This window comes from Macaca fascicularis, chromosome 7 (assembly GCF_037993035.2).
Source record: "Macaca fascicularis isolate 582-1 chromosome 7, T2T-MFA8v1.1".
In the NCBI taxonomy this organism is placed as follows: Eukaryota; Metazoa; Chordata; class Mammalia; order Primates; family Cercopithecidae; genus Macaca; species Macaca fascicularis.
In genome coordinates, this window is record NC_088381.1 from 76,164,456 (window position 1) to 76,179,877 (window position 15,422).

The window sequence follows — 15,422 nt, forward strand, 5'->3', positions numbered from 1 at the left end:
AAGATAGAGATATCTGACCCAAGTTGTTTCAGTTAGATTAACTCTTCTAATAATTAGAAAACCTGAATTGAGGTACATAGAAACAGAGAGTGTTTGAGTTGCATGAAGCTAGGCAATGCTATAGAAAGCATGTTTCCATTCCACAGCTTCTGGAGGTCTTGGAACTTCTGGGTTTCCGTTCTTCCCATAGTTTAATTTTTCAGTCCTTCCTTTATTCCTTTATTCCATGCTATTCTCCATAATCTTTGTAATACATGCTTTGCTTCAGGTTTATAAGAATGGGAAAAAATAAGGCATATAATCTAATTTTAAAATTAAGTAGAACAGAGATGACTAATAAAAATGCATATATTTGTTTAGGGGCTGTGCTCATATATCACAGAAATAAGAGGGAGATATACTATGGTTATATTTCAGATGCAACTAATCTGATATCAGCCTTCTGAAATTGATTCTTTCTTTATCTTCCACATCACTCATGAACTTCCTTCTCTGAAACACCAGTTATTTAACTTGATTCTTCTTTATATAATTAAATATTGATTTTGGCTATCACTAAAAGAAAAATATAATAGAAAGTGCTACACAAATAGGGAATTCATTTTTTTTTAATGGGACAAGAGATACAGAGGTAGCTCTCGGGAGACAGCTCACTGATACCATTGAAACCCAAGCATTTTCTTTCTTTCTTCTTCAGTGTCCCAAGCATGTGGGCTTTCTTTCTCCTGGTTGTAAAATGGTTGTTGGAATTCTAGGCATCAAGCCAGCATGACAGACAGAAGAATAAAACAGAAGGGGTGGCACCAACAGCTTTCTGTGGATGTCACAATGACTATAACTGTTGTACGGTCACCTCTGGCTATAAGGAAGGCTGGAAAATCAATTTTTTTGTGAAGTAGAAAAAACAAGAAGCAATAGGGTTGACATAGGTGCTGAGTGAATCAACTAACAGTATCTTCCATAGCTTCTAGAATAATCAATCTTAATGAATTTTCTTAGGTATGATGATATTTAGAAATAGAAGTTAAAGAAAGCTCCTTAGTACAGTTTGCTGGTTTCCTGGACAGAAGTACAACTTTATGCTGAAGTCTACGTTCACTCATATCTGTTGCTGATAGACTTAGTTCCTAAATCTGCATCACTTATCCACTCAGCATGTGTGTGCATGTGCCTGTGTGTGTATTCCATCTTTCATTTTTATTTTTTAAATTGAGACAGAGTCTCACTCTGTCGCCTAGGCTGGAGTGCAGTGGTGCGATCTCAGCTCACTGCAACCTCTGCCTCCTGGGTTCAAGCGATTCTCCCACCTCAACCTCCTGAGTAGCTGGGACTACAGGTGTGTACCGACAAGCCCTGCTAATTTTTCTATTTTAGATGGGATTTCCCCATGTTGGCCAGGCTGGTCTCAAACAACTGTCCTCAGGTGATCTGCCTGCCTTGGCCTCCCAAACTGCTGGGACTACAGGCATGAGCCACTGTGGCCTGGCGCTGTAATTCCATGTTTTTAATGAGCAAAATATGTACATCAAAAAGAATCCAGATATACAAAAGTTTTTCTCTTATCCTTGTTCCTTACTCATTCATTAACCTGTCTCAATGCCATCAGTGTTTTCAACTTACTGGGTATTCTTCCAGAGAGAGCTTATATATTCATATGAATTGCACAATCCTCTCTTAAAACCACTAGTTCCATCTTTGCACATTTCACAAGCAAGTGACTATGCCAATGTCTTCACCAAGGGAAGAAAAAGGGGGAAACCAATCTTCATTCAACTATTATGTGCCAGCTGCCTCAATACATCCTATCTCATTTAATCTTCATTCAACTATTATGTGCCAGCTGCCTCAATACATCCTATCTCATTTAATCTTCATAATGCCTCGCTGAAATTGATACCTGCATGTTCAGCATGGTAATCTGAGGGTCAGAATATGTCTCAGTCCATTCACATTGCTGTAAAAAAAAGTCTTAGATCAAGTAACTTATGAAGAGTAGAGACCTATTTTTCACAGCCCTGGAGGCTAGGAAGTCCAAGATCAAGGGACTAGCAGATTTGGTGTCTGGTGAAGGCTGGCTCTCTGCTTCACAGATTGTACCTCTTGCTGTATTCTCACCAGGTGAAAGGATGGAAAGAGCAAACTCAGTCCCTCAAGCCCTTTCATAAGGGCACTAATCCTATCTATGAGGGTGGAACCCTTACAGACCAATCACTTCCCAAAGGTCCCATATCTTAATACCACCATCTTGAGGGTTAAGTTCTACCATGAGTTTTGGAGGGACACAAACATTCAAACCATAGCAGGGTAGTTAGATGACACATATTAGGCCAAAGAGCTAATCAAGGTTTGAAAGTGGAATTTAAATCTATGTGCTTTGGTTTGCCTGTCTCTGAAACATCTATTTTTTTTTAAAAAAGAAAATGATGTTTATTTGGAAATAGAACATTGCAATGGGAATACACATGCCATTGTAAACTATGTGTGTATTCGGGGAGGTAAAAGAAGACACAGGTGTTTTTGTTTGTTTGTTAGTTTTTTGAGACAGAGTCTGTTTCGCACTGTTGCCTGGGCTGGTGTGCAGTGGTGCAATCTCAGCTCACTGCTACCTCCGCCTCCCAGGTTCAAGCAGTTCTCCTGCCTCAGCCTCCCAAGTAGCTAGGATTACAGGCACCCACCACCATGCCTGGCTAATTGTGTGTGTGTGTGTGTGTGTGTGTGTGTGTGTGTGTGTGTGTGTGTGTATTTTTAGTAGAGATGGGATTTCACTATGTTGGCCAGGTTGGTCTCAAACTCCTGACCTCGTTATCCACCCACCTTGGCCTCCCAAAGTGCTAGGATTACAAGAAGACACACGTTTTTTAAAGGAAAAAAATGAGGAAGATTACATAGTTGTTTTAAAAGAAATAGCCTTGGCTACAGAGATGAGTAGCAAGGGTTATGGCAATCTGAAGTTGAACAGGCGGTTACTGGGCAGATAAAGCATCTATTTGTTGAGTTCTATTCATGTGTATCTGAGCCCTTCATGCAGCAGGTTTCTGCTGGATGATTGGCTCTTTCTGCCACAGTGAACTACTACACAGGTCTTCCTCCTCTGCTGCTCTGTCTTCTAGCTGATTCTTTAACAAAGTATGCTCAAGGTTGTGAAACTTGGCCTCTTTCCTTGTGGCACTTAGAGCAATGATTTGAAGTGAGTTGATTGTCAATAAATGTCCATTAATTAAATTACTTGGCACTCCCCCTGACCTCAGCCTAGAGCCCTTGCGATTGCTTCTTCCGCTCCTAACACTCCTGCAGCTTTGCTCAATTGCTTTTCTTTTAGGATTTATCCTTTTACCATACTTATCTCTCTAGAGACTTGTTTCTTGATGTGTGGACCGTGGACCAACAGCATCAACATCACCTAGGAGCTTATTAGAAATACAGATTCTCAGGCCCCACCCTAGACCTACCAGACCAGAATCTATTTTCACAACATCATCTGGTGGTTACTATGCATACTAATGTTTGAAAAACACTGTTCTAGATATGCCTACAGGTCAAGTGTAGTCAGCTACCTGTGGTCACATTTGAAATGGTTTTATGAGTACCTATACAATATACATAATATATCCTATGCTCCTGAAAAACCTAGGAAACTTACTATATGTTCGTTAAGAACAAATTTGCTGACCTCTGCTGTAGAATCTATGCGTTACTGTACTCGCATTTGGGGTGGATATTTAATCTTGCTTTTACTCATGTACCATGGGCATGGAGTTGAGTGCTGATTCTGCCACGCTTCTTCTTCTGTGCACTTACGGTGTTTTGTACATTCACATTCATGACTTCACATTATGATTTACATTTTGTTTGTATGTTTACAGGTATGGCTCTGTACTAGGCAGAAAGCTCCTTGAAGACAGATGAGGCCAGGCTCCCTAGAAGCAGAGCCTGGAACTCACTTGAGTGAGTCATTGAAGAAGTGCTCTCAGGGAGAACCTGGAAGGAAAGGAGGAAAGCAGGACAGGCTAGAGTAAGAAGCTAAGCAAAGATGTTGTGGCTGCACTGGAGTCTAACTTCACTGTGATTTTTGGGAGGTACTCTGAAATGTAAATAACACTGTAGACTTACCCCACCTTGAGGCAAGGGGCTGAGCTTTTTGTACCACATCATTGTCCTGGGCTGGCCGTGGAGGAAGGCATGACCTCACAGGCTTTTCTGGATGAGGCTGCTTCCCTTGGCTGAACCCACCTGTGAGCCTTTGGCAGCCTCTATTCAAGCAGCTGGGGTGGGGGAGAGTGAGTTCCGTTGTGGCTTTTTATTTTAATCTCTGTATCCTTGGTTTCTAGTACAGTTTCTGGCACTCAGTAAGCATGCAATAAATCTTTGCTACATGGGTGAGTCTCTTCCTAATATAATACTTACTCACTTGTCAATTAAAATAGACAGTACCCATTGTCTTTGTTTATGTTCACGCAATTAATAAAGCAAATATTCTTCTGACTAGTTAAACAAGACTAAATGAGATCATCCAGATGAAGGTAACTAGCAAACTGGCTGACATATAATAGGCAACAATAAATGTTAATTTCCCCTTAAGATTAAATAGGCTATATATATTTTATTAGGAAGAATGTTTCCTGTTTATGGCTTATAACAAATTTTAATGAATCAAGAGAGATTTCTGCTCTTATTATCTGTGTAATCTCTGCTTGAGGTAGAGACCTCTACTTGAGTAGACCTCTACTTCTACCTCAGCTGTGAAGAGGTATAATGATGGTATAATCTGAGATGTCATACTAACAGTGATATTAGAGAGTGAAGGAAGTATCAGAGAAAAATATGGGTAGCTGTTAAAATCATCTACAAAAAAAAAAATAATGATTGCTGCCAGGTATTCAGTGCCTAATTATAGGACAGGCACTGTCCTAGGAGCTTTATGTGCTTTATTATCAGTCCCCCAAACAACCCTATAAGGTGGGTGCTATAATAGGTTGGTACACAATAGGTAGACAAAGTATGTAATTAGGATATTAGCAAAACAAGGGCACCAATATGTACATATTTTTTGATGTTTTAAAAATAGCATTAAAATAGTCATTCTGTTAAAAATCAGAATTTTATGGATTTTTTACATTTATTATTTTTTAAAATTTGAATTACATAAGGGATTACTACCACCTTTCTAGTGCAGATGAGTTCTATAAGTTTTAATTTCATACCCTTTTACCCCTGTGTATTAATTAACCCATTTTCAGAACTGAGGAACCTGCAACTCAGAAAGGTTAGATAGCCACTGGCTCCATCAAGAGTCAGGAAGCTGGTGACAAAGAAATTGGAGGACTGGAGAGTAAAAGCAGGAGAAGGTGATACTCAGAGGAGAAGGACACTGGAGAAGTCAGTCCTGAATCCACCAATGAGGTACCGCTGCATCTATGTTTGGAATTGGCTCAGGCTGGCAGATTCCAGAATGACCCAGATGAAACCGCTTTAGCAATCTCCAGCAACTGCCATTCTGTCAGAGTCAGAAGCAGAAATCTCTTTTTCCAGTCTTCTTATCTCTTGCCAGTGCCTCCTGTTGATAGAATCGACCAGGAAGTAAACTTTTTTATGTGCAAATGGAGTTTGCACATACCTAGCCTAGTAGAGGAGAATAGAGAAGTTGCGTATGGGTTAGAGAGATGACATGCAAATAACCAGGAGACCTATACAGCTGGAATGTGGTATGGCCAGGCTATTTCTCTGTAGAATGCATGTATTTTACAACAAAGCTGTACTAGTGAGCTAATCTACGCACTTCACTTGAAAATTCATGTTTGAGTTAATTTAATTTACTTTACTTGAAATTGCATGTTTCTTAGGCTTGAAAACTAGTTCATTTGTCCTCTGGTTTTGGCTTTTTATTCAGCTTTGAATATGATCTTTCAAAACAGAGAAGAAATTTTCTCATATTGGTGACTTTATTAATATTGGCATTGGTGCCCGTGGGTTGAAATCTCAGCATTTTGGAACCCTGCTGGGACGTTCTGCTTCTACTCATTATGACATTTTCTCATCCCCCAGAGATAGCAGGTTTGAAACTGAAATAGAAATTTATATTCCTACTTGCAATATGCAAGTTATTTGGTAGCAATTCTTAAAGTGTGTCTAGAGCCAAATGGCATTGAATTTTTCCGTTACTGATACCCTTTTAATCATGATAATTTATGGAACACCACTGAATTAGGTAGTGGGGATGCTAGATTAGACAAGATAAAATTCCTGTTAATGGGAAGCTCATACCACAATATTTTACCCAAGCTGAGATAGTTTCTATTAGTTCCCTAGCAAGCACTTTTTTTTTCATAGAGAAAAATGTAAACTTAGGTTGCACAGTTTCTTTTCTTTTTAAAGATACCTATTCTCCATTTTAATCTAAGGAATTCAATAGAGAGGAGGGACATTAAAGAGGGTAAATTTTGTATCCTACTATATTCCTGCAATGCTCACTAGTTTAGCTGGATAGTCCTGTTTTATAACATTGGTCCTCTATTTCTTGCTGGAGTAATAATGGTTGAGAAGTAACTGTTGTCTAATGAAGAAGGACATACAGGAATACTGTGACCTGGCCTCATTTTGTTTTTGCTGGCACACAAAGATTATGGGTGTGACAAGCAGCAAATTATAAGGGAGAGTGATTCCATAGCTCCAGATCATAGAATATTCTCCAGCAAGAAAGTATTGGACATGACCAACTGCGAGGCACTTTTCTCTATTTTACATCCTTATTTAAAAAATAATGCTACTCATTACCTACGAAATCAATCAAGAATCCATGGCATGACATTTAAGGCCATTAAACAAAATTCCTGTTAATGGGAAGCTCATACCCTAATATTTTACCCAAGCTGAGATCACTTCTATTAGTTCCCTAGCAAGCCACGTTCTTCCTCCAATCTTGTCTACCATTAACAACCGATTCCTATGACCAAGTTCCAGCTTCGAGCTGTTTGTTAAGCAAAACAATCCTTTTTAATAAAAACAAAACCTTATACAGAACTTCAAAATATAACAGACAAATGCAAAATTGGTCTGGTTAAGAATGGTGGAGGATTCAGAACTCGAATGCCTTGTCTTCTTTGTGCTTTGGCCACACAGGCACTTATTCCAAATTCCAGACTGTTCTGACTAGTCTCAGTGTTTCATTTTTGTCTATTTCTTTGACTTTGTCTATGGATTTTTATTGTTGTTTTTGCTTGGAATGATCTTCTCTAGCATCTTGTGTGTAAATCCATCTCCAATCTAAATTCTTTGTCTTCCAGGAAACTCTTCATAATTTGCTCCACTTGAAGCCAAGCTAGACCTCCTCTGTGTTTCCAGTGGTAGTATTCAGGGAAGGTTGTTGTACTGTATTGTGAACCATCTTGAAGTCAGGGACTTCCTGTCTATCTCTGTACCATCATGTTTTGGACTATTAGGTACACAACGATTTTACCACTTTTTCAAAGAGAACAACATTTACCCTGATATAGGTTTTTGGTGGTTTTCTCTGGATACAGGTGAAGATTTTCCAAATTTATTTCCATATTTCTACCACATGGTGTTATTTTTATTTTCCCTTGAGGCTCCACTCAAATGCTACATCACAAATAAAATATTTCTTGAATCTTCCCAGATGAAAGTAATGTCAACTTCCACTGAATGCTCTAAAACACACTTTCTGTCCCTCTCTGCATTTTCTAGCTTCTGTTATACAGCCATATACATGTCTTATATTCCACCCAATATTGCAAGTTACTTAAGAAAAGGTCTATGTTAAAGAACTATAAGAGTATCTAATCTACAGTGAAATCAAACATGGCTTCAAACCCAGGTTTCAAATCTGGGTGACCCTGAGCAAAAGACTTGACCTCTCTTTGAATCTCAGTCTTCTCACTGTGAAATGAGGCTAACAATGTCTCCTTCAGAGATTTTTTTGGTGAAGATTAAATTCAACGAGATTAAAGTATCTTACAAACCTTGAGCATTCAAAATATAAATTCCATCTCTCAGATTAATTTTGAGACTTTACTGGAAACTAGTATCGTCCCTTGTATGAAGTGTATGCTAATTAATGTTTATTTGCATGTTGAATTAGGCCAGAGAAATTACTATTCTAGTATATATTAATGAAAGTTACGTGGAAAAAAATTGTTCTGCTGATAAGAAGTTTGGGAAGTGTTGAATTTTATCTGAATAATTTTTTTAAAGGAATTAAGCATTTGTTTAGTTTTCTAAAGTGAATTATTTGACTCTTTCCTCACAGAGAATCTCACAGGGCAAGTGCTCTTTGCAACAGAGGTTGGGTAATACACAAACAAGGTACTGGTCCTAAAGGAAGTGGAAGGATAGCTTGTGTCTAGGCTGGCAGGCTGTACAGACTCCAAAGGTTGGTATTACCAAGGTAGATTCACCAAGGCCCACAGTCTAATCTTATAGGCTCTTAAAGTTGGCTTGTCTTCCAAATGTGGTTTGGAAGCCCACAGAGTGCTCTTGTATAATAGCATTCATCCCAATCATGTTAAAGAAGTTACTGTACATAGATGGCTTAGAAGAGTGCCTGGCACTGAAGATTTACATACACTTTTAACGTGCACATTTTGTTCTCTCATTCACTAGATTGTGCATTTTCTTTACTTTTTTTGTGCATTAGGAAATAGAAATTCAATTCAATTCAACATACAAATAAAATTAATTGAGCGTATACTTCATACAAGGAACTGTACTAGGTTCTAGGGAAGTCTCAACATTAATCTGGGGAATGGGAAATTGAGTTTCAATTTCCTAATATGGGTTCCTCTCGTGGACTGACTCACATTAACCAAGCTTAGAGACTGATAAATAAACATCAATGTGAATTTGTTAATTTGCCATGAACACTCTTATTTCCAGTAGAATACACAGATGAACTGGCCTGATCACATAATTTCTCCACCCATCTCCACGATGGGCTGATGCACAGAAAAGTCAAATTATAATTAGAAGACTTTGTGATAAGTCTGAATTAGGAAAAGTAGAAAATTACTTAATTGATTTTAAGAGGTGTCCCTCAGCTAAGCCCTCCATCCTTTCTTCCTTTCTTCTCTTTTCCTCATCTATCCATCCAACAAATACTTCTGGAAAACCAGCTAGATGAGGCAGTTATAGCAGAGAGATCTGGGAAAGACTACCTATTTTTCAAATGACAAATGATCTGTTTGCTAGCCACGTGACCTCAGGGAAGTTATTTAACGTCTTAATGTTGCAGAATTCTCTTGTGTAATAGCACTCGTCTCAACCAGGTTAAAGAAGTTACTGTCTTTATAGCAGCATGATTTATAATCCTTTGGGTATATACCCAGTAATGGGATGGCTGGGTCATATGGTACATCTAGTTCTAGATCCTTGAGGAATCGCCATACTGTTTTCCATAATGGTTGAACTAGTTTACAATCCCACCAACAGTGTAAAAGTGTTCCTATTTCTCCACATGTATGTTTATTGCGGCACTATTCACAATAGCAAAGACTTGGAATCAACCCAAATGTCCATCAGTGACAGACTGGATTAAGAAAATGTGGCACATATACACCATGGAATACTATGCAGCCATAAAAAAGGATGAGTTTGTGTCCTTTGTAGGGACATGGATGCAGCTGGAAACCATCATTCTTAGCAAACTATCACAAGAACAGAAAACCAAACACCGCATGTTCTCACTCATAGGTGGGAACTGAACAATGAGATCACTTGGACTCGGGAAGGGGAACATCACACACTGGGGCCTATCATGGGGGGCGGGGGAGGGATTGCATTGGGAGTCATACCTGATGTAAATGACGAGTTGATGGGTGCTGACGAGTTGATGGGTGCAGCACAGCAACATGACACAAGTATACATATGTAACAAACCTGCACGTTATGCACATGTACCCTAGAACTTAAAGTATAATAATAATAAATAAATAAATAAATAAATAAATAAATAAGAAGTTACTGTATGTAGATGGCTTAGAAGAGTGCCTGGCACTGATGATTTACATATCTCTTTAACACACTACTTTCATCTTCTCATTCACTAGGTTGTGCATTTTTCTTACTTTTTTAATGCATTGCAAAGTTGAGTTTCAAAATGATTAATTACTTTGCCCTAGGTCATATGGGGTTAGTAAGTGGCTGAGCTTGAACAGGACCAAAAAGTAAATACACTGTTTATTTTAGAAAATCATGGATTTTGGCACTCTAGGGGAAAAAAAAATAAAACATAATAGTTATGCAGACTCTCATTTCTCTTTAAAAAATTCTAAGCCTTAAGAGATACAGAGTGGACCCTAGTTTCTTTCTATATCATCAACTTCTGATTGATTTTGTCATTTTCCGTATTTATCTCCTGTAATTTGGAACTTCCTCAAATGATACCCTAACAAATTAGATCAATTTTCTTCTGAAATATGTTTTTAAAAGACATTACAGTCATCCCAGACTCAGTTCTTAGTTATGAAATAGTGTATTTGGCAGTTTCCATTGCTTCTGGTTGTGATCAGATTGAATTTCAGACAGTCATCTTTAAGCTATGCCCTAATTAAGATGAATAGATACTGTCAGATGGCCTGTTTAATCAGTTTCCCATCTGGCATAATTATGTTTATGGGTAGGACCTGCTTTTGCTTGGTTTGGGCAATAGCTAAAACCAACAGAACAAGGCAATCACATCTCCTAAGTTAAGACCAGGGCTCACTCTTTATCTTTAATCTTAGCTGGGCAATCACATTTTCAAACCTGCAGAATATGCTTAGTGTGTACTTGCACTGCAGGGCCCCATTAGGCTCATGGCATCCGTCTATCCATCTATTCATGCTTACTTTCATTCATTCCATTCCAGTAATTACCCCCTGAACACCTCAGGTGTGCTAGGCTCTCTATGTCCCAGATCAAACTATCATCAAAAAGAGATCATTCCTGATCTCAAGAAGCTCTTGGTGTAATGGAAAAAGTCTCAAAAGCATATGGATCTTAAACATGAAACCTAATGCTATTTATTTATTATTTTAAAATTTGTATTTTTAATTTTTGTGGGTACATAGTAAGTGTATATATTTCAGGGGTACATGAGATATTTTGATACAGGCATACAATGTGTAATAATCACATAAGGGTAAACGGGGTATTCATCACCTCAAGCATTTATCCTTTCTTTGTGTTACAAACAATCCAATTATACAATTTTAGTTATTTCAAAATATACAAAAAATTATTGCTGACTGTAGTCACCAGTTGTGTTACAAAATACTGTATCTTCTTCACTACAGCTAATTATATTTGTGTACACATTAAATATCTCCACTTCCCCCAACCCCACAACACTTTCTAGCATCTAGTTACCATCATTCTACTCTCTATCTCCATGAGTTCAATTGTTTTAATTTCTAGCTTCCACAAATAATTTAGAAAAGGCAAAGTATGTCTGTCCCTAGCTTATTTCACTTAACACAGTTTCCTCCCCTCCAGTTCCCTCTACGTTATTGTAAATGACAGGCTCACATTTTTTTTATGGCTGAATACTACTCCGTTTTGTGTATGTACCACACTTTCTTTATTCATTCACCTGTTGATGGACACTTAAGTTACTTCCAAATCTTGCTTATTGTTAATATCTGCTGCAATAAACACGGGAGTGCAGATATATCTTCAATATACTGATTTCCTTTCTTTTGGGTATATACCTAGCAGTGGATCGCTGGATCATATGGTAGATCTATTTTTAGTTTTTTGAGGAGCTCCCAAACTGTTCTCTATAGTGGTTGTACTAGTTTACATTCCCACTGACAGTGTATGCCGGTTCCCTTTTCTCCCCATCCTCACCAGCATTTACTGCTTGTCTTTTGGATAAAAGTCATTTTAACTGGGGTGAGATGGTATCTCATTGTAGTTTTGATTTGCATTTCTATGATAGTCAGTGATGTTGAGAACCTTTTGATATGACTGCTTGCCATTTGCATATCTTTTCTTGAGATATGGCTATTCAGATTTTTTGCCCATTTTAAAATTGGATTATTAGATTTTTTTCCTATTGAGTTGTTTGAGCTCCTTATATATACTGGTTATTAATTTTTGTCAGATGGAGAGTTTGTGAGTATTTTCTCCCATCTGTCAGTTGTCTCTTCACTTTGTCGACTGTATCCTTTGCTGTGCCAAACTTTTTAAATTTGATATGATCCCATTTGTTCATTTCTGCTTTGGTTACCTGTGCTTGTGAGGTATTACTCAAGAAATCTTTGCCTAGTCCAATGTCCTAGAGAGTTTTCCCAATGTTTTCTTGTAGTAGACTCATAGATTGAGGTCTTAGATTTAAGTCTTTAATCCATTTTGATTTGATTTTTGTATGTGGCCAAGAGATAGGGATCTAGCTTCATTCTTCTGCATATGGAGATCCAGTTTCGCCAGCATCATTTATTGAAGAGACTGTCTTTTCCCAATATGTGTTCTTGGTACCTTTGTCAAAAATGAGTTCACCGTAAATGTATGTATATTTTTCTGGGTTCTCTCTTCTATTCCATTGGTCTATGTGTCTGTTTTTATGCCAGTACCATGCTATTTTGGTTTCTACAGCTCTGTAGTATAATTTGAAGTCAGGTAATGTGATTCCTCATTGTATTCTTTTTCTTTTCTTTCTTTCTTTTCTTTTATTATTATTATTATTATTATTTTTAATTAATTAATTTATTTTTTTTGAGACGGAGTCTTGCTCTGTCGCCTGGGCTGGAGTGCAGTGGCCGGATCTCAGCTCACTGCAAGCTCCGCCTCCCAGGTTTACGCCATTCTTCTGCCTCAGCCTCCCTTGTAGCTGGGACTACAGGCGCCGACCACCTCGCCCGGCTAGTTTTTTTTTTTTGTATTTTTTAGTAGAGACGGGGTTTCACCGTGTTAGCCAGGATGGTCTCGATCTCCTGACCTCGTGATCTGCCCGTCTAGGCCTCCCAAAGTGCTGGGATTACAGGATTGAGCCACCGCGCCCGGCCATTTTTTATTATTTTTTAATGGAGTCTTGCTCTATCGCCCAGACTAGAGTACAGTGGCACAATCTCGGCTCATTGCAACCTCTACCTTCCCGGTTCAAGTGATTCTCATGCCTCAGCCTCCTGAGTAGGTGGGATTACAGGCACCTGCCACAATGCCCAGCTGATTTTTTTTTTTTTTTTTTTGTATTTTTAGTAGGGACAGGGTTTCACCATGTTGTCCAGGCTGGTCTGAAACTCCTGACCTCAAGTGATCCTCCTACCTCTACCTCCCAAAGTGCTGGGATTATAGGCATGAGCCACCACCCCCAGCCTCCTCGTTGTATTCTTTTTGCTCAGGATAGCTTTGGTTATTCTGGGTCTTTTGTGGTTCCATATAAATGTTAAGTTTTTTTTCTATTTATGTTAAGAATGTATTTTGAAAGGGACTGCATTGAATCTGTAGATTGCTTTGGGTAGTATAGACATTTTAACAATATTGATTCTTCTAATCCATGAATATAATTTTTTTTTCCATTTTTTATGTTCTTTTCAATTTCCTTCATAAATATTTTACAATTTTCCTGGTAGAGATCTTTCACTTTATTTAATTTTATTCATAGCTACTTGAGATTACTTTCTTGATTTCTTTTTCATATTATTTACTGCTGGCATATAAAAATGGTATTGATTTTTTAGTGTGTTAATTTTGTGTCCTACAACTTTACTGAATTTGTTTGTCAGATCTAATAGTTATTTGATAGAGTCTTTAGGTTTTCCCAAATATAAGATTGTATCTTCTGCAAACAAGGATAATTTGACTTCTTCCTTTCCTATTTGGATGCCTTTTATTTCTTTTTCTTGTGTAATTACTGTATCCAGGGCTTCCAGTGCTATGTTGAATAACAACAGTGACAGTGAGCATCCTTGTCTTGTTCCAAATCTTAGAGAAAAGGCATTCAGTTTTTCCCCCATTCAGTATGATACTGGCTGTGGGTCTGTCATGTTGACTTTTATTCTGTTGAGGTATGTTCCTTCTGTATGCATTTTTTGTGAGTTTTTATCATGAAGTGATGTTGAATTTTATCAAATGCTTTTTCAGCATCAATTGAAATGATCATAAGTTTTTTATCCTTCATTCTATTGATATGCTATATCACACTGATTGATTTGCATATGTTGAAATATTCTTGCATCCCGGGGATAAATCCTACTTGGTCATGATGAATGATCTTTCTAATGTGTTTTTGAATTTGATTCGCTAGTATTTCATTCATGATTTTTGCATCAATGTTCACTGGGATATTGGCCTGTTCTTTTCTTTTTTTGATGTGTCTTTGTTTTTGGTATCAGGGTCATACTGGCCTCATAGAATGAATTTAGAAGTATTCTCTCCTCCTCTATTTTTCAGAATAGTATGAGTTGGAGTGGTATTAGTTCTTTTTTAAATGTTTGGTAAAATTCAGCAATGAAGCCTTCGGGTCCTGGGCTTTTCTTTGCTGAGATAATTTTTATTATGGCTTTGATTTCATAACTTGTTATTAGTCTGTTCAGGTTTTGGATTTCTTCATGGTTCAATCTTGGTAGGTTATATGTGTCCAGGAATTTATTCATTTCTTCTAGGTTCTCCAATTTACTGGCATGTAATTGCTCTTACAGGCCTCTAAAAATCCTTTGAATTTTTGTCATATTGATTGTAATGTCTCCTTTTTAATCTCTCATTTTATTTATTTGGGTCTTCTATTTTCTTAGTATGGTTAAAGGTTTGTCAGATTTGTTTCTCTTTTCAAAAAAATCAACTTTTTGTTTCATTAATCTTTTGTGTTGTTTTCTTCATTTCAATTTCGTTTATTTCTGCTTTGTATTTATAATCTCTCTTCTTGTACTAATTTTGGGCTTGATTTGCTCTTGCTTTTCTAGTTCTTTAAGATGCATAGTTAGGTTTTATATTTGAAAATTTTCTAATTTTTTGATGTAGGTGCTTATAGCTATAAACTTTCCTCTTAGTAAAGTATACAGCTTGTGCTATACCCTGTAGACTTTGGTATGTTTTGTTTCCATTATGGTCTGTTTCAAGAAAATTTTAAAATGTCCTTCTTAATTTCCATGTTCTTAGTGTTCATTCAGGAGCATATGAATTTCCATGTGTTTGTATAGTTTCCAAAATTCCTGTTGTTATTGATTTCTAGTTTTATTCCACTGTGGTTAAAGAAGACACTTGATATAATTTCATTTTTTTATTTTTAAAAAACATATTTTGTGGCCTAACATAGCTTCTATCCTCAAGAATAATCTATGTGCTGAGAAGAAGAATTTATATTCTGAAGCCATTGGATAAAATGTTTGCTAAATATCTATTAGGTCCATTTGATCTGATCTATAGTGTAGATTAAGTTTGATGTTTTTTTGGTTCATTTTCTGTCTGGATGATCTAACCAGTGCTGAAAATGA

General features: G+C 37.3%; 1 long non-coding RNA gene across 5 annotated transcripts in view; it reads left to right on the forward strand.

Annotated features, from left to right (window-relative positions):
- The window catches only part of LOC102135343 (uncharacterized), a 215,418-nt gene that overhangs the window by 32,630 nt on the left and 167,366 nt on the right, over positions 1–15,422 (forward strand). Inside the window, exon 3 of one of the 5 annotated variants that reach the window (XR_012416281.1) lies at positions 3,864–4,305. The exons of the other annotated variants lie outside the window; for them this stretch is intronic. This is a non-coding gene — a long non-coding RNA (uncharacterized lncRNA). Of the gene's footprint in view, positions 1–3,863; positions 4,306–15,422 lie in introns of those variants that run through there. 5 annotated transcript variants of the gene reach the window in all.